Genomic DNA, 18,445 nt, shown 5'->3' with positions numbered 1-18,445 from the left:
ATCTAGTGACGGAGCTCAGATCTTTGACATCTTTAAGGACCTTGGGGATGTCTTTTCGGAAAGTATTAACTAGCTGACCAAACTGAAAGCACCTGCCCCCTACATAATGGATACACAATGTACTACTTTGTGCAGAGTGTTTTGTGCTATGTACACTTAGTATATGAGCTCTTATCTATGTAAAATTATTTACAACAGTTTATTCATTCTCTAAAAGATGTTTTGTCTGAAATTATTCCTAATAATGTAATAAAGACTCTCCCAGTGAGATTCAAACATATTTTCAATTGAAGTATAATTAACATTCAATGTTATATTAGTTTCGGGTGTACAACATAGTGATTCAACAATTCTTTTTTTTAATTTTTTAACATTTTATTTATTTCTGAGAGAGAGAGAGAGAGACAATGTGAGCAGGAGAGGGTCAGAGAGAGAGGGGGACACAGAATCTGAAGCAAGCTCCAGGTTCTGAGGTGTTAGCACAGAGCCCAATGCGGGGCTCGAACCCAAAGAACCGTGGGATCATGACCTTAGCCGAAGCCGGACACTTAACCGACTGAGCCACCCAGGCGCCCCAGTGATTCAACAATTCTATACATTACTCAGTGCTCACCGTGATAAGTATAGTCACCATCTGTCACCATACAACGTTATTACAATCTTACTGGCTATATTCCCTATGCTCTACTTTTCATCTCTGTGGCTTATTTATTTTGTTACTGGAAGTTTGCACCTCTTAAGTCCCTTTATCTATTTCACCCATCCCCCACTGGCAACCACCAGTTTAAAAACACTTAAAATATATTTTGATTTACAAACAAATACTTTAAAGGCACATCTCTTCTGACATGGCAAGTGATGTGTATTGGGTGGAAAGGAAAGGACAAATGGACAATCCAATGCACTGATGGAAGAACTGTATAGGTACAATTAGAAAACAGAAAGAAAATGACTTCTTTTAGAAATCGAGTGGTACAGATCAGTTCGTAGAATCCAATTCACCTTTTAAACCCATAATTTCATTACTGCTGATAACATACAAGTCTTGTACTGTGGTTTCATGTGGATATAAAGAAACTCAGTGAAATAATGAAGTTTTATTTTCTTTCTCATGATGTTTTGAACTCTATGGTGGTTTGACACCTCAGCATGCAGAAGCTCTGAAATGAAACAACCTTCAAAAATTTCCGATGTCACTCAATGGAATATCTATGATTATGATACAGTTAAGTAATATTACTAGCTGAGTGTTAGGAAAAATCTCCAGGTTTTTTTTCTTCTGTGATACTCAGCAAGGTTATATTTTTCCCATGACACATGCATTTTTCCTATTACAAAGGATCACACAGATTCTGAGTTGACCCTCCCCATAAAGCAAAGAACAATCATGTCTGGCCATAGTGGTTGGCTCCGTCATCATACAAACCCTCACACAAAGCCGGACTGGAAACTTCCTTTCCTTCCCGGGCCATCCATCTCTTTGACTCTAGCTTGTTCCATGTTTGAATGCCAGAAAGTCTCCTGGTGGCCTAGATGACTAAGGAGCCCAGAGAGGGGAACAAGGTAGAACAGAGCTCATTTTACAAATTACAAGGAAATCTTAGTTTGCTGGTATAATTTACCTCCCACCTGATATAGACTAGATTATTCTTTAAAAACATTTTTAAATGTTTATTTATGTTTGAGAGAGGGAGTTAGAACATGCACACGGGAGAGAGGGAGACAGAGGATCCGAAGTGGGCTCCATGCTGATGGTAGAGAGCCCTATGTGGGACTTGAACCCACAAACGGCGAGATCACGACCTGAAAGGAAGTCAGACATTTAACTGACTGAGCCACCAAAGCGCCCCTATTCTTTTTGATTTTGATGTCATTTCCTGGGTCCCCATACTTCCTACCTGCTAGCTTCCTCTCTGATGTTTTAGGTGTATGAGTTTGCACTGGTAACATTAATGTCAGAGAGACATCTGCTGAGCTTATATGGAGTTTTCCTCTGTGAAATCACATGCCACAATGCCACTTGTTCCTTTAACAGTTCCAGGAGATTTCCCAGGAAAAACCTCTTTCTAACCCAGAAAAAGCCCATCCTCTATTTTTTTCTTTCATTGAGCTCCATCTAATGGCAATTTCATGCTCTTCAACAGGGAGGGAAATTCATGGTCTCCAGGTAAAGGCAAAACTCCCCCAGCTGGGTCAAGGAAGCTGCGTTTGGCCTTTTTTCAGTAGCAGTAGTAAACCTTGAAGTTCATCATTCGCTGCATCAGGATTTTACTGATTGGACTGATGTCAGCTCTGGGCACAGAGAAAGTCAACGGAAGAGAAAGCGTATGCTTTCACTTAATCATGTCACAAAGCGAGATACCCCCGGTGCACAGCTCCAAGCCACATTTGGCAAGGAGCTGGAGCCATCCAGCTGTTCTAAATGCCAAGTCAGATAGGAACATCGCAAGCTGGATTCTGGAGACTGCGGGAGGCCTCTCTCGTGGCCCCTTACTGCATTACTTACAGCACCGAGGCAAGGTGGAGCCGTGCGGAAAATGCACACAGTGGCGGGCATGCACTTGGAGATGAAAACGTCAGGAACAAAGATACAGTGCCTCATGGGTCTCTGTGTCGCTCCTGAGTGCAGACACCCGCGGTAACTGTTCCGCGGGTGTCATTCAGTAGCTGCTGGAGGCGTGCTCTGCTGAGTCACTGGCCTTGGCAAGACAAGCTGGCCGGGACCCGGTAGGCAGGTGACAGAGGGAGAAAAAAAAACTCTGCTCCTTAAACCAAGCAGCAAGGCCCTTTCCTAAGACTCACTTTTTTATTTTAGTCCATTCCCTTCTTTTCCATGTTTGTTATATTTTAGCTTTTCAGACAGTACCGTAAGTATATTTATTTACAAATGTCTCGGGTAATTGCAAATACCTCGGTCTCCAGGCGGCAGAAGGCTCTTTCTTCCTACCCGTTTTCTCTTCTCTACAAACATATGGGCACACAGCTGTTGGGGGCGCGGGGCGTTTGTGATTATGCCTTGGAAAAACTAAAAACTTCAACAGCAGCAATGAGATAGTAAGAAGAAAATGAGAAGGACCCCGACCTCGGCACCCGGTCCCAGATCTGTGACCGAAGGCCTCTGACGTGCCCGCAGCCCCCTTGCCCTCCACTCAGACTCAGGCTGTCACACGCGGTGGGTTCCTCCAGGAACCTTCGCCAGCTCTCACCTTGGGCCTTTATACCAACTTGCTTAATTGGAAAGACTTGCTATTCCGTGAGTGAGTCGGGAAAATATTTCCGCCGAAAGGCTGTAAAAGGTGGGAATGACACATCCATCCGGAAGCAGCTGTTTGAGTCCAAGAACACCCAGCAGGCCAGCTGGAGGCCCCTCACGATCCCTTTGTTATTGAGATGAGGTTGCTCCCTATAGAGGATCCTGGCGGCTCAGAGGCACTGCTTTGCAAGGTCTTACTATATTTACCGTGGCCAGTGGGAGTGACTTTGCTTTTCCAGTCAGAGGTGAATGATCATTACAAAAGATGATCTAAGGACCAAGGTGACCTCAAAAGAGAGGCAGGAAATGCAATAATATATCTCTATTTCGATTCATTTAGCATCGCCTCCTCTCCCCAAACCACATACTCCTCCGCTGGTTGCTCTGGCTTCTAGCCATAATTTGTTTGCTAAGAAGGCAACTCTTGTCCCGGACTGCCTTCTCTTCAAGGGCGTGAAGTGGCCGTGTCGGTAAGGAAATCTGGATTTAGAAGAAGAGAAAATGCCTCTGCGTCCTCCTATAATGATCACGTTCCCTCCCGTGGATGGGCCAGATTGTCGCCCAGAGGTGTTTCGAAGCACTACGGGAACTGATCCGTCGCTTCCAGCTTTACTGGGAAGATGAGAAGGACAGAAGACAAACCCCAGCTGGATTCGTTAGCATGATGCTGCCTTACAACAAACACCCACACTGTATCTTAGGCCTAGTGGTAATAACATGGGCCCATAATCCACTTCCTTCCCTAAAACAGGGGAAGCTGTATTTCCTCAATTCTTCTCATTCATCCACCCACTGAGAAGATTTCAGATTGGTCTAGAAATAAAAGGCTCAGGATATGAGACGTGAACATTTAAGCCCTATCATTCCTCCGGCAGATAAGTGTCACACTTCAACAGTACTTGGGTTTGCCTTGCTGTATTGTCAGAAATTCACTCAGCTGTGAGTAACAGAGAGCTGTCCCCAGAATGGTTTAAATGTATAAGAACGATTTCCTGGAAGCCCTCGGTTTATATCTTATTGTCTGCGACAGTGTTGCTTGGCCACACCCAATTCTGACAGTCTAGGAAGCTTGAGATTTTTAGCCAGACACATTCTTATCTTGATCAAAATTAATAAGGAAATTGGGGTGGGGTCTAGGGGTGGGCAGGAATTGGATTTGAGTTAGGAAACAGTAGTGATTGCTACAATCCCAGCATCTAACACTATGCCTGGCAAATAGTAAATTATATGTATTTGTTGAATGAGGCCCTAAAACATTAAGATAAAGCATGTCCAAATCCTGAAATGCTAAACCCCTTTCAGGTGTCACTCATATATGAGACTAAGAAAACACCCCTGAGAAAATTTCATGGTCACGGAGATAAGCATGTAAAGCAAAGGTTGATTTGATTCTTTTTGATTCCTACCCTTCTTGATGAAATATATAGGGGAAAAAAGATAGAACTCAGAAGGTCCTAAAATTGCTCTAGCCATCTTTATAATCATTGTAGCTCTCAGAGTGGCAAGGCTCTTGACATTGGCTCTTTCTTCAATAGCTTTTTTTTTTTTAATGAGTTCCAAAGACAATGGCCCTGAGAAGCATCTGAGATTGTTTTGGTAACTTTATGAAAAATCGTCCCAAAGATTGTGTATCATGTATAAACATCCTCTTGGGATGGTCTTTATTTTTTAGTACCTTGATCATGAGTGAGTTTTCATAAAACAGGTATCTGATGGTGCCTTTGATCTCAATAGGGCCTTGAGAGTCAATTCAACAAGGATTAATGGAGCATTGACTGTATTCTGGGGGTTATATATACAGGCCCTGGGAATACCGAGTATCATGTACTGCTTCTCTCCTCAAGGAGTGTATAATCCAGTGTTGAAAGACATTTCTGATGTGGTGATATTCTAGATGGGCATACATGATGCGTAGGATACTTAGGAAGGGTAGAACTGGATCCATCCATCTGGAGAAGATTCTTAAAGGTTGGTAGAGGGATCTGAGTTGAGCATCTGTGTACAGTAGGACTTCATCAAGTAGAAGAACATGGTTGAAAATTCTATCCTTTTGCATTTGATTTATATTAAAATAATTATAGTGGCACAAGGCAAGAAAAAAATTAAGCAAGCATGAGAGAAGTCATCACTGAAGAGGGTCTCAGTTTGAATTTTAATTAAAATCATACCTTTGCAGAAAGTTATGTAGCCTGTTGAAGGTATAGTCGGTAAGCACTTCAGAGCCACAGTCCTTGGAAATGGGAAAAAGTCTGGTAGAGATTTTGTAGACTGATCAAAATCTGCAAAGACTAATGAAATAATGCCTCTTTTCTCCTGATCATCCTTTTCATTTGATAGAAAGCACAGGTGAGAGTTCAGAGTCACCGAGCAAGCTTCTCATAACTCGACAACTGTTGTTTGGGAGGTACCATTTGGCTTCTTGGAGAACAATGCATCCTCCAAACTAAGGATTCTCAGATCACAGCACCATGTAAATGGTTTAAAAAAATTCAAAAAGATACTTTAAAATTAAATCAAAATTGTAGCTATTTCCCACAGTGATGCAAAAATACATAAAGATGTTTATAGAATTCAAATCTGCCAAGATGGAGAAGAGGTAAAAAACATGGTGACAAAAATCTTGACATTCAGTCCCTCTTTGGAGGAAACAACCGCTTCTCTGACAGCCTGAGAAGTGGTTCATGCCCCCTCCAACCTCCACTCTGTCCTTTTCCCCCCGCTGACATCAAGGGGGCAGAAGACAATGGAGTTCAGAAGTCACATGGAGGTTGACGTTACAGGAAACCCAAATATCCAAATTGCAGTCAATCAAAGCATGTGGGCTGGCTGCAGATGACTGACTAAATCAGGGCTTTAAATGATGACAGTGATGAGGGACCTTGGCACTTTGTACCCTAGATATTTTCTTCCTTGTTAGATACTCCATGTTGCTGGCTTTTTAAAAACCTCTGTTCGCTTGGATATCTCAGTGTTGTGTGTGTGTTTTCCCTTCAAAGCTCTTTTGCATGTCCCACATGAAAGCATCAGAAATGATGGTGTTGTTTTCTTGAGAGGATACAGTTACTATTTTCACAGCATATTTGCTGTGGTGTAACTTTGTGTGAGTTGTGGTCCCCACAAAGCATGTCAGGATTGTCTATTTCATTTCAGTTCATTATTTATTTTTCCCTTGCACTGTTCCTGTCTTCTTGGAGAAAATTTGTGCCCAAACTATGCTGCTGGTTGGTTCTTCAATGATAGTAGCTCACACTCTCCTCTGGGAATATAGACAATGGGCCAACTGTAGTCTCTCTCAAAGCCAATCAGGCATTTGCAGATAACCTGTGCCTGTTTGCAAACAAATTAAGAGAAAAAAGGAAGTGAAAGCACAATGGCTTGAAGTTGCAGCCTTGATCTTTTAACTGTAGTCACTGAAATACCCTGCCCTCCTTCAATTGACTACTTCACCAAAAGCTAAGCTGTCACAGGCATGCCAGATTCAGGACAATGGCCTCCCCTGGGCCCTGAAGCAGGTTCCTAGGTGACAGTCCCCACTGTGTGGTCATTAGTGTGCTAGGGCTCAGAAGCACCTGAAGATTCAACATTGTACCCAGACCAGGGGCTTAAACAACAGGATCTGCCTAGGATCCTGGAGGCTAGAAGGCCAGGGTCAAGGTGTGGGCTGGGCTGGTGTCTTCTGAGGCCTCTTTCTTTGGCTTGTAGATGGCCACCTTCCTCCTGTGTCTTCACCTCATCTTTCCTCTGTATTCGCACGTGTCCTGATCTCCACTTCTCACAAGGACACCTGTCACACTCATAGACATAGAATTCTATGAACTCATAGAATGAGTTCCCATCCTATGCCCTCAATTTAACTTAATCACCTCTTCAAAGACACCATTTTCAGATACAGTCTTATTCAGAGGTGTGGGGAGTCAGGACTTCAACATATGGATTGGTGGTGGGAGTGGGGGAAGGCATTGGTGGAGTTCGCAGGGCACGACTCAGCCCATGATAGGAGGTCTTAGCAAGAAAAATATATTTGCCAAGTGGATAAGTTTATTGAGGCATTTTCCACATCAGGCAATGGGATAACTGCTTTACATACGTTATTTCATACACTTCTTTCATAAATAATGACCCAAAAAGCCAGATTACTGGAATCTCTATTTACAAATGAGAAAATCTGGGCTCCAAATAAAATAACTTTCCCAAAGCTATAGAGAATGAGTTATTCAAACCAAGTCCATACGCTGTCTCCAGAAAGTGCACGCATTACCATTATGCTTTTCTGCAATTTATGCAAGGTCACAGAGCTGGCTGGCAGCAAAGGCAAGCCGGCGGGTTCCCAGTGCAGCACTCTATTGCACTCATATGCAAATGACAGGAAACAAATGTATTTTCACTACTCTGCTTACTGAAAAATGAGGATGTCATTTTGCCTTGTGTTAGTGAGACTGTTTTATATTTCAAGGGATAGAGAACACTAAACAGGATGAGATGTTAAAAGCCATCGATGCTTTCTTTCCTTGTTAACTCAGTTAATAACGTCTACTGAAAGGATATTAATAGGCAGGACAACCGACCACCCTGATTTGCCTGGAACTGAGGGCCTTTCCAGGATATGAGAGTTTTGTGTTAAACCTCAGACAACCCTCGTTTTAAAAACAGAAACAGTTTTTTAATGGTTGTTTTTGAGAAAGAAAGAGACAGTGTGAATGGGGGAGGGGCAGAGAGAGAGGGAGACACAGAATCCGAAGCAGGCTCCAGGCTCTGAGCTGCCAGCACAGAGCCCTACGTGGGCTTGCACTTGTGAACTACAAGATCATGACCTGAGCCAAAGTCTGACGCTTAACAGACAGAGCTGCCCAGGCACCCTCCACCGCCCCCCCCCCCCCCCAACACACACAAAAACAGTTTTAAAGCAAAAAATATAGGAAACAATCTCAACAAGGCAGAGTCAGGCCCTGCGGAGAACTGGATTACCAACTCAGACACAACAGCCAGACTCTGTAGAGACTGAACGTACATAGTGACAACAGCCAGGTGGTATATATAAATAGACCTTTGACCCACAACCTGCAGGAAGCCAACTCCTAGTCTGCAATGAACAGCCTGCCATGCCCCACTTACAAGACACCAGGTTGCTATTTCTAGTGGCACCCCAGGAAGCTAAGCAATAACTTCTGAAACAATCAGTCCCAGGGCTTGATTAATAAGTGATGGTTGCCCTAATTTTTGCCCCTGTTTCCAATTTAGGATCAATCAGAGAAAGCCAAATATGCACCCCTAACTAATCACTCAGGATGTCCCGCTTCTAGTTAGCTCACCTACAGATTCCCCTTGCCAGCAGCCTCAGTTAGGGCACACCAGATGCCGTCTCTTTCCCCATTCCTCTGCCTGCCTTTGAGTCTCTGTCAAAATGCAAGCGACAGGGGCAGGTTCCCTTGCTCTAGCAATCTCAGAATGAGTAGCCTTTCTTGTTCTCGTTTGATTGGCCTTTATCTTCACATTCCACTGACAGGACATATCAGTTACTCTTCTACTGCAGTGTTTCACCATTTTGGTTACTCAGCACTTTGCCTCCACTGCTTTCACTTCCTGCTACCGCTGAAAACTGCCTCTGTACCCTTGCAGTCGCAGGCTTCCATTTATTGCATTATTTCTTCTTTTCCACCAGCTATGTCTGTCTTTGAGTTAAACTCCCCGGAGAGAGAGAGCGCATCTGACTGCAATATGCATTGGGTGCCCAGGGAAAATCCTTACCATGCATTGCTATGGATACACCAACTCATAAGCTGCTGGCTAGTTGATACAGGACTGCCTTTGGCTCAAAGACCTGTCTGTAGCCAATTAGTTGTGCTCATGGTAACACCACCAGGTGGTACAAAGCATGGTAACTGCTATGTAAAAGATCGTTCACTCATTCAAAAGACTCTGGTTATGGCTTCAGGCAGAGTGTACATTAGCAAAACTGGCTGAGGGTTATGTCTGAGAATGACATTTGGTCCCTACTGAGAAGATATACTTGAACATGTAAAGCACATATGGCAAAGAACCCTACATATTCTTCTCTATTTTTCTTCTTCCTGAGAGCTCTTTTTCCCCTTTATACCTGGAAGAAAGAGAAGCTTTGAGTAGGTGCTCAATTTGATTTGGCAGATTTTTATTACTGCATGTTACTATGGGGCTTTACTGTAAATTTAGATTCCAAGTGAACAATGTGGTATTCTCCCACCTTAATGAGAGATTCCTTGCACATGAAGCATTTCAGTAAATGATTTATAAATTGTTATTTGTCACTAATTCTTTAAAACCACTTTCTTCTCAAGAGAATTTGAAACACAGAATGGCCACATTTTAGTCCATTTTTTTCACGAAGTTCTTCAACGGTTTTTGGTTAATTTTGAATTACTTGTACTCACATATTTATCATTCATTTTTCATACTTACTGAGCCCCTTTTACCTTTCAGGCATTGCAGGATTACGTACCTTGTATAGATAGTCTGATTTCCAAAGTGAAACTGTTATGTCTAAATTCCCAAATTACTCTACAGTAGATATATTGATAGATAAAATGCTCAGAGAGACATAATTTCAATAACAAAAGATCACTAGATTCAAAGAGAAAATCACTAGGTTCAAAAGCAGTCCTTTTAAGATCTGATCTTCATAGTCTGTGGAGGTAAGAACTGCCAGTTTGTAGCATGTGGACACATCCAGATTACTAAAAAGAGTTCTAGAAGCAAGAAAAGCCACTAGGATTTGTCTAATTATAAGCCAAATTCGGGCTCTATACATGAAACACATCATTGATCACTTTTTCAGATTACTTTTCTAGTGGAAAATATAACGTTCCAGCCAGTAGTGTTTCTTACAGTGAGATAATTGACAATCTTGTTACAAATCCATATTTCTTGGATGCAATTTGCTTATTCTAGGTTCTACTCGAACATGAAGTGAAGCAGTTTTATCAGCCTAAAGATCCTCTGTGACCAGACAGCAGACGATCCACTGTGGGGTAGGCATCCCCTTCATGTCTTTGTGTGGTGCTGAATGTCCATGCTAGGGCATGTCGTAAACACAAAAAACTGTCATCAGCCACTCATTTCTGCAAGCAGTTGGCATTGTGAGTTTATTCAAGACTGACCCAGATAGAGCAGGTCTAGGAACAAGACTGGGCTGAGGCAGTCTTCTATAAGAAGCAAGTTGAGCTAGAAGCACAGGGCAAGTAAGGAACATGTGTGTGTTGGAAAGTGTTGTGTAGGCATAGAAAATAAGAAAGGGGGTAAGGAATGACTGGAATTTGGGAAAAGGGAGTTTAATTCTCAAAAGTCAAAATCCAGAGATTGGGCTCAGAAAACTAGCCCAGGAGAAATGATTTCTTCAGCATCAAGGGCTGAGAAACACCCTAATGGGTCGGGGCAGTTAAGAAAGGCTTGCTGTTCCCACTCTTTACAAGACATTGTAGTGTTTCAAGATTTCTGTGATAAATTATATCCATACTGAATATCTTTACTGAGTCTTGCTGTGGGGTTAAGAAGCAAAGCATTGTGGACTGCTGCTGTGTTCACAAAGCAGTCACTTAAATTTCCTGTATTGTTGCTAAGTGATGGTAGAAGTATCCACTGATAAGCTCTGAGAGCTCTAACTGCATTCCAGCTGCTGAATGACCATATCAAGCATATTAGCATATCTACGAGAGAAAGTTCCAGATTGGATGAGGTTAAAAGTTCTCACGCTGTCCTAATCTTTTCCCTCCTGTATTTCACCTTTCATTTCTCTATACCACTGTCTTTATCCAGCATCCTGAGCTAGGACGGCCCTTGGCATCCACCACAGCATCTTTATCCCTATGTTGTATCCTTCACCCCATCCTCACTGTCACCAAGTTAGGAAAGTTATCATCTCTTAGCTCAGCTGAGGCAGGGTTAGTCTGACTCTACCCTAGAATTGGCTGACACAGGAAGCATAGATTTCTTCACCTAATTTTACTAAACCTAATCCAATTTTTCTTAACTAGATACCCTAGCACAGTTCCTTGTTATTGATCCCACGCTGTGTATGCTAGACTAAATTAAATAGACTTGCATTAGCACTGTTAAAAATATGGTAAGAATCTCACCGAATGTAGATCCCAAATGTCATCTCCAAGGTCCTGGGTTGCCTGGTCACTGTGTTCTGAGTGTTGCCCTTATCACTGGTCGCTGGGGAGGAAGACATTTCTCAGTGTGTCTGTGTGTCCTCAGGTTTTCCATCTTGGGCCATCATTATTTTATCAACCTCTTTCCGGAAGGTCTCCATGGCATTGGGGCCCTAGATATCCAGCCTTAAGCCCTCACCCATTTCTCTCCAACTTTTATGATGTTTTTGACACATATTCACTAGCTAGTGAGATGCTAAGGTTCATTTGAACATCAACATAAACTTAGCATTGGATCCTAATCTCATTACTTATCTGTCTTGATGAGAGACTCCACCTATCCCCATTTCAATTCTCTATCAGTTACTTCTAGCCATGAGAAACAGAATCTTTGTCTTTTCTTTTGAAAGGGATCCATTCTCATCTGGATCTCTCACTAAGTTCTTAGCTCATCTTTAGAGCAGAGAAGCTTTTAATGAGTAATAAAACTCATATAGATAGTTCCACTCATTGCCCCAGGTTCTGCTGGGTGACTCATCTCTGAGGAAACACTGAGGTATCACTTTCTGGAATCCTATGCCCTGCACTGTTTTATAATAGCAAAACTATTTTACACTGACTATAAATGCAGCAGATATGGTTTCCACCAAGGGAAAAGAAGACTTAGTAACTGACGAACCTAAAGTATCAATTATCCCCAAGAATAATATTGGAAAAAACCCACAGTCTCTATTTTAAAAGTGGCTTTCTTGCTTACAAAACACATAAATTGGGCCTCCATTGAGCATTTTAAAAATTATTGATTACATGTTGGGGCATCGGGGTGGCTCAGTCAGCCGAGTGTCTGACTCTCGGTTTCAGCTCAGGTCATGATCTCGCAGTTTGTGGGATTAAGCCCCACATTGGGCTCTGTGCTGACAGCATGGAGCCCACTTGGAATTCTCTCTCTTCCTCTCTATGGCCCTGAATAATGCTGTGTATTAATCACTTATTAATAATTCTATTTATTCAGAATACATAATATAAAATTAAATATATAGTGTACATAATTAGAATATATCTATGATTCTATATGTATTATGTATATGCTAGGATATATATATCCTTGAATTCATTCTGGGCTTTCCTCATTACATCCTGTTACTGGTACATGATTAAAACCTAGATCACTTCTAGGATATATAAGAGATTTCCTAGAGAAGCATTTCTCAAGCTTTTTGGTTTCAAGATTCCTCATATCTTCAAAATTACTGAAGACCTCAAAGAGCTTTTGATTTTGTGGGTTGTATCTATTGATATTTGTATGGAGCATGAAAAATCTAAACTGAGAAATTTTAAAATATATCATTAATTTATTTATAACAATAATAAAGTCATAAATAACATATTTAATGAAAAAATAATTATGTTTTCCAGACCAGGAAAAAGCAGGCATTATTTTTTACTTTTGGAAAAATTTTTAGATGTCTGGCTAACTAGGAGACAGCTAGATTTTCATATCTGCTTCTTCATTCAAACAATTGTATTATGTTATTTTGTTTCAAGTACACAAAGAAAGTCTGGTCTGACCAAAACATGTAGCTGGAAAGGAAAGAGTACTTTAATAGCCTTTTCATATAATTGTATTATTATACTGTATCGTGATATAGTTGCAGTTTTCTAAAGATTGGCCGCAACGTGGAAGCTGAAATTCTATCCCTGAAGTCTTCTTACTCTATTACATTACAAGTCTTTTTCTATCTTGGATTTTAAGTGAATCTTTTACCCATTCATAATTTTATAACGTGGTGCATTGGTCATTGGGAAAAGATTGGTTCACAGAGATATGCAGATCTTCCAAATATTGGTACTTTCTTGTTATACACTATTAAATAAATACATTGGTTACTGCATCACCTATCTAATAAAATTTGGAACATATTTTTGTACATACAAGTGTTCTAAGATTCCATATTTTTCTTAAAAGCTTGAAATTGAATTTTAATATTGGCAATATATAATGCCTGGTACACAGTAGGGCAAAGGTTATATTCAGTATAGAGAAAGACAAAAGGACATTACACTTCAAAAAATATGATTTCCTTATTCTTCTAAGACATCTTAAATTTATGTCCCAGTTGATTTTGATGCAGGTGTTATCTATACCATCTTCTACCCAAGCAGCACCTAATCTACTTGAGCCCATAAACTCTGACGCAACTTCTCTAGAGAATATCCTTCCCAGCCCTTGCTAGGGTGAAGAGCAGTACTCATCAGGGTCTGAAGGGACATGGGGGCTACCTGAGAGGTGACAGGCTCCTTATACATAACTCTTCCTATTTCTGTTCTCATTTCTCAGCTTCACCTTCTGAAGTAATTGGTTGAATCCAATTCCTGAAACTCTCCATGGTCCTGTTAAATGAAATGGTTTACTTCTTTTCATCATCTCCCCATGTGTCTTATACACTTAACATTTCAGCTTTCTCTACTCTGCCTAAGCCATTTACCACTTATCCACCATCTTTATAACTGTCAAAAATGTGTTGACTTTCCTCATCTCCTGTCATCTATTCTCTTTTCTTTTATTGTGGTTTTATAACATGCTTATTCTTTCATTGTTGCTTTAATGGATCTGGAAGGGAGGGTATAGAGATATATATTTGTACTTAATCATCATAGTTTACCAGAAGTCAAGACTGCTGCATGAGAATAGAATTTTCAAGTTTGTCTTTCTCTTCACTTAGAACAACAACATCTAAGCCTAGAGTAGTCATATCTTAGACTTGTAAGTAGTATAGCCCATCTTCCTTTGACAGTAAAGTTGTGAGACTTCCACAAGAAGGAGGAGGTAAGGAGGTAAGAGGTACCTTACAAGAAGTAAGGAGTATAAACAGTCATTTTTATGTCTGCTAATTTTCCCAATGGATTAATGCTCATTTGGGGTGTGAATTGTCGATTCAAATACTGTGCCCATTTTTTAACTGGGCTGCTTTTTTCTTTTTAGTATATATAGACTGGATATAAGTCCTTTGTCTTAGATGTATATATGAATATTTTCTTTTTTTTAATTAAAAAAATTTAATGTTTCTTACTTATTTCTGAGAGAGAGAGAGAGAGAGAGAGAAAGCGTGAGCAGGGGAGGGTCAGAGAGAGAGGGAGATACAGAATCTGAAACAGGCTCCAGACTCTGAGCCAGCTGTCAGCACAGAGCCTGATGCAGGGCTCAAACCCACGAACCATGAGATCATGACCTGAGCCAAAGTCAGATGCTTAACTTACTGAGCCACCCAGGTGCCTCACGAATATTGTCTTCTAGTCTATGGTTTGTTTATTTTCTTAACAGTATCTTCAAATGAGTAGAAGTTTTCAATTTGATGAAATTCAATTTCTTCTCTTTTTCTTATATAATTAATGCTTTTTGTATTGCCTCTAAGAAATCTCTGACTTCCAAATTTCCAAAAATATTCTCTTAGATTTTCTTCTAGAAGCTTTATAATTTTAGATTTTACATTTAGGTCTATGATTCATCTTGAATTAATTTTTATGTAAAGTCTGAGGTACAGGTTGAGGTTTATTTTTTTCCCATATATTTATTATAGTTGTCCCAGCTTCATTTGTTTAAAGGACTTTTATTTCCTATTAAATTGTCTTGAAACCTTTGTAGAAAATCAATCAATTCTGTATGCAAGTATTTGCCAACTTCCTAATCTGTCCCATCAATTTATTTGTATATGCTTCTGATAATTACACATTATCTTGATTAGTGTAGCTTTATAATAGATTTCAAAATCACCTTAAAAATTGGTGGGTCCTCCAAATGCTTGTGGAATCATGTTGGATTTATATTAGAGTCAATTTCTATAAAAATGTCTTAATGTTTTAACCGTGATTGTATTTAATGTGTAGATTAATTTAGGGAGAACTGATATCTTAATAATATTTTGTCTGTTGATCCATGAAAATCCTAAATTTCTCCATTTATTTAGATTTTTTTATCTCTTTGGGCAATGTTTATAGTTTTCAGTGTGGCGATCTTGCATGTCTTTTTTAAAAATGTTTATTTTTGAGAGAGAGAGAGCAAGGGATGGGGAGAGGGAGAGAGAGAGAGAGAGAGAGAATCCCCGGCACAGAGCCTGACATGGAGCTTGATCCTACAAACCATGTGATCATGACCTGAGCCAAAACCCAGAAGCAGATGCCTGACAGACTACATCATCCAGATATCCGTTGCCTGTCTTTTATTACATTTATTCTGAAATATTTTATGTATTTGTAACTATGATTAAAAATTCTTTCTAAGTGTTTTCTGCAAATACATAAAAATAAAATTATTTTTTTGGTACACTGACCTTATATCCTATGACCTTTATAACTTCCTTACTAGTCCTTATAGTGTTTTATAGATTCCTTAGGAATTTCTACATCAATAATCACAGCATCTGATCATAAGATGGTTTTACTTTTATCTTTTCGATTTTTGTTATTTAGTTTCTGTGTCTTGTTGAAGGGTTTTCCACCCTTGACACCACTGACAATTTGAGCCTGTCCTGTCCCATTTTAGAATGTTCAGCAGCGTCCCTGGCCTTATCCACCACATGCCAGTGGTACCTTCTTCCCACCCCCTCCTTCTGCCCCTCTGCCCTTTTGAATAACTTCTAGGCAGAGGGAGCTAGTGAAGTCTTCAGGGGGCAGAAGCTGTGGGGCAGCTGGAAATGGAGGGCAGAAAGAAACAGCAGAAGCTTGGGAGACTGAAGAAGAGAGAGACAGAGGCAAATAGACAATAGGAGAGCTCAAGAAACAACATTTGGTCAATATGATGGGAGCAGAAATGTTCAACAGCAGGGGATTGCTGTCACAGGAGGAATGATGTGTCAGAGTTTCTGACGGTCCAGAAATGCCAAAATTAAGAAGTTTAGAGTTTCTTCTTTAGGGCAATGGCTTTTTAATCTTTTCCTTCCTCCCTCCCTACTTCAATCCCTTCCTTTCTTTCTGTTATTTTTTTTCAAATGTCAGCAGAGCCCTGAAGAAATCAAATTAAGTCTTACATGGATGACTGGTATTGAAAATAGATGAAATCAGAGATTCATCAAAATATGCGCTGCAAGGAGGAACCCTGGAACCTGCCATATGATCTTGCCCTTGAGATGATTCCTGGGGCCCTTCTGTAGCACCCTCAGTGTTCTTTGAAACACAGAGACAAACAGCCATTTTAGGTAATGAGGAGTCATTAATGTATTTTGAGCTGAGAAGGCAGACCTTTTCCTCACTTAAGGTCTCACTTAAGTGAGCCTTAAGAAAGTTATTTAGACTCTCTAGGACTCATTTTCTCATTTGTAACATGTAGATAATAATACCTTCTAGATAGGTTATAACAATTAGAGACAAAATACTTGGCACAGTGCCTGGTATGTAGGTGTTCAAATAAATGTAACTGCAAAGTTAATGATCATGACAATAATAATGGAATCAGAGAATGTCGCCAGGCATGAAGTTCCAAATTCCCAAAGTCATTATAAGATCTATGTTTGTGATTGGATTCTTGGCTGACTCCAAAATCCGATTCACAAGACTCTTAACACTCTGGAGCCACCATAAGGACCTACTGTTTGTGTGTATCTGCCTCTGGCTGGCCTTGGGTATCTAGGGAACATAGTTCTACCTGAGGCTCTTTTGAGTCAGGAGTTAAACTGAACTTGAGACCGGCTCTTTGCAGTGGCTCTGAGTCCCCCTGGCATGCCTCCACCTAGAAGTGCCGCTCTCATATCTACCTGGTATATCCACAGGCAAAGCAAGGAACTACCCCCACTCACACTAAGCATGGTACAACTCAGCATTTCCTACTCCAGACTGAGCCCTGCTCCAACTGTGGAGCTCTGGGAAAAGCAGCAAGTTCCATTCTTACCCTTAAGACTGTCCATGTGTCATTTTATGGATAGAATATATTTGAATTGTGTATTAGCTATGTGCATATTATCTGTGGATATTCACCTTTTAGAATTCATTTACCACTTATTTATCATAAATATAACATTGATATTGAGTGTCCAGTGTGTGCCAAGCATTGGTTTGGGTACAAATTGAAATTACACTAATGGATCAGCCTGCAAAGTAAACATTATATAAATGCTGGTGATATAGACATGTCATATATTTATCAAACACAACTATATATGTATATATATACACACATGTGTAGGTATGTATATATATATGTATATACATATATATACATATATATGTATAAACTCAAAAGATATTTAATGTGGAAAGCCAAAGCCAACTTTCCAATGTGTTTGTGTCTTTCCAGGGTGACTTGTATGGCACTGCCAACACCATCTGCTCCAGAGCAGAAAGACTACTTAATAGCCAAAAGCAGCTGCCAGATTAGGCTTCAATGTACTCTTTCAGTTCCCTCCAGGATGACCTGATGTGACCACCCTTCTAGGTAAAGAGGATTCTATCTCCATTTGACAATTAATCCTTAACCTGAGGAAAGAGGAGTCATGTCAGCCTGGCTGACTTTAAGTCCCAGGAGGGTGGAAGTTTTACAACTAACTTAGCTCTACCTTGAAAACGCTATTGTATCAATCATTCAGAGAGGTAATTCTGGTTTAGTCTGGTTTGAGGTCTGATTGTTTCAGTACCACGATGGGAGGAAGGAAAATATTTCTAAAATACTGACATGTGTTTCTTTTCCGTAATATTTTGAGATGCAGTAAAACATGGTGGCTAATCCCTAGGAAGGGAGTGTGGGTAGGGGTGAAGGAAAGGGTGGGCTGGGGAAGAAAGGAGAGTGAAATGCATTGGCATCAAGACTTTTTTTATTCTTTTTTTTTTTTAATTTATCTTTGAGAGACAGAGTGCGAGTGGAGGAGGGGCAGGGAGAGGGAGACACAGAATCAGAAGCAGGCTCCAGGCTCTGAGCTATCAGCACAGAGCTCGATGTGGGGCTCAAACCCAGGGACCATGAGTTCATGACCTGGCCCAAAGTTGGATGCATAACCAACTGAGCCACCCAGGCACCCCAAGACTTTTTCTTTTCTTAAATTTGAAATAAAAACTAGTTTTGCTAAAAAAAAAAAAAAAAAAA

General features: G+C 40.5%; 1 long non-coding RNA gene across 1 annotated transcript in view; it reads left to right on the top strand.

Annotated features, from left to right (window-relative positions):
• The first annotated feature begins 16,904 nt into the window (after positions 1-16,904).
• The window catches only part of LOC144224619 (uncharacterized), a 2,549-nt gene continuing 1,008 nt past the window's right edge, over positions 16,905-18,445 (top strand). The window contains exons 1-2 of the long non-coding RNA XR_013333095.1: positions 16,905-16,963; positions 17,663-17,800. This is a non-coding gene — a long non-coding RNA (uncharacterized LOC144224619). The remainder of the gene's footprint in view (positions 16,964-17,662; positions 17,801-18,445) is intronic.

Source organism: Crocuta crocuta, unplaced genomic scaffold (genome assembly GCF_008692635.1).
Source record: "Crocuta crocuta isolate KB4526 unplaced genomic scaffold, BGI_CrCroc_1.0 scaffold92, whole genome shotgun sequence".
Taxonomy (NCBI): Eukaryota; Metazoa; Chordata; class Mammalia; order Carnivora; family Hyaenidae; genus Crocuta; species Crocuta crocuta.
The sequence above is the reverse complement of the archived record's forward strand: the minus strand, read 5'-3'. Positions and strand labels throughout refer to the sequence as shown.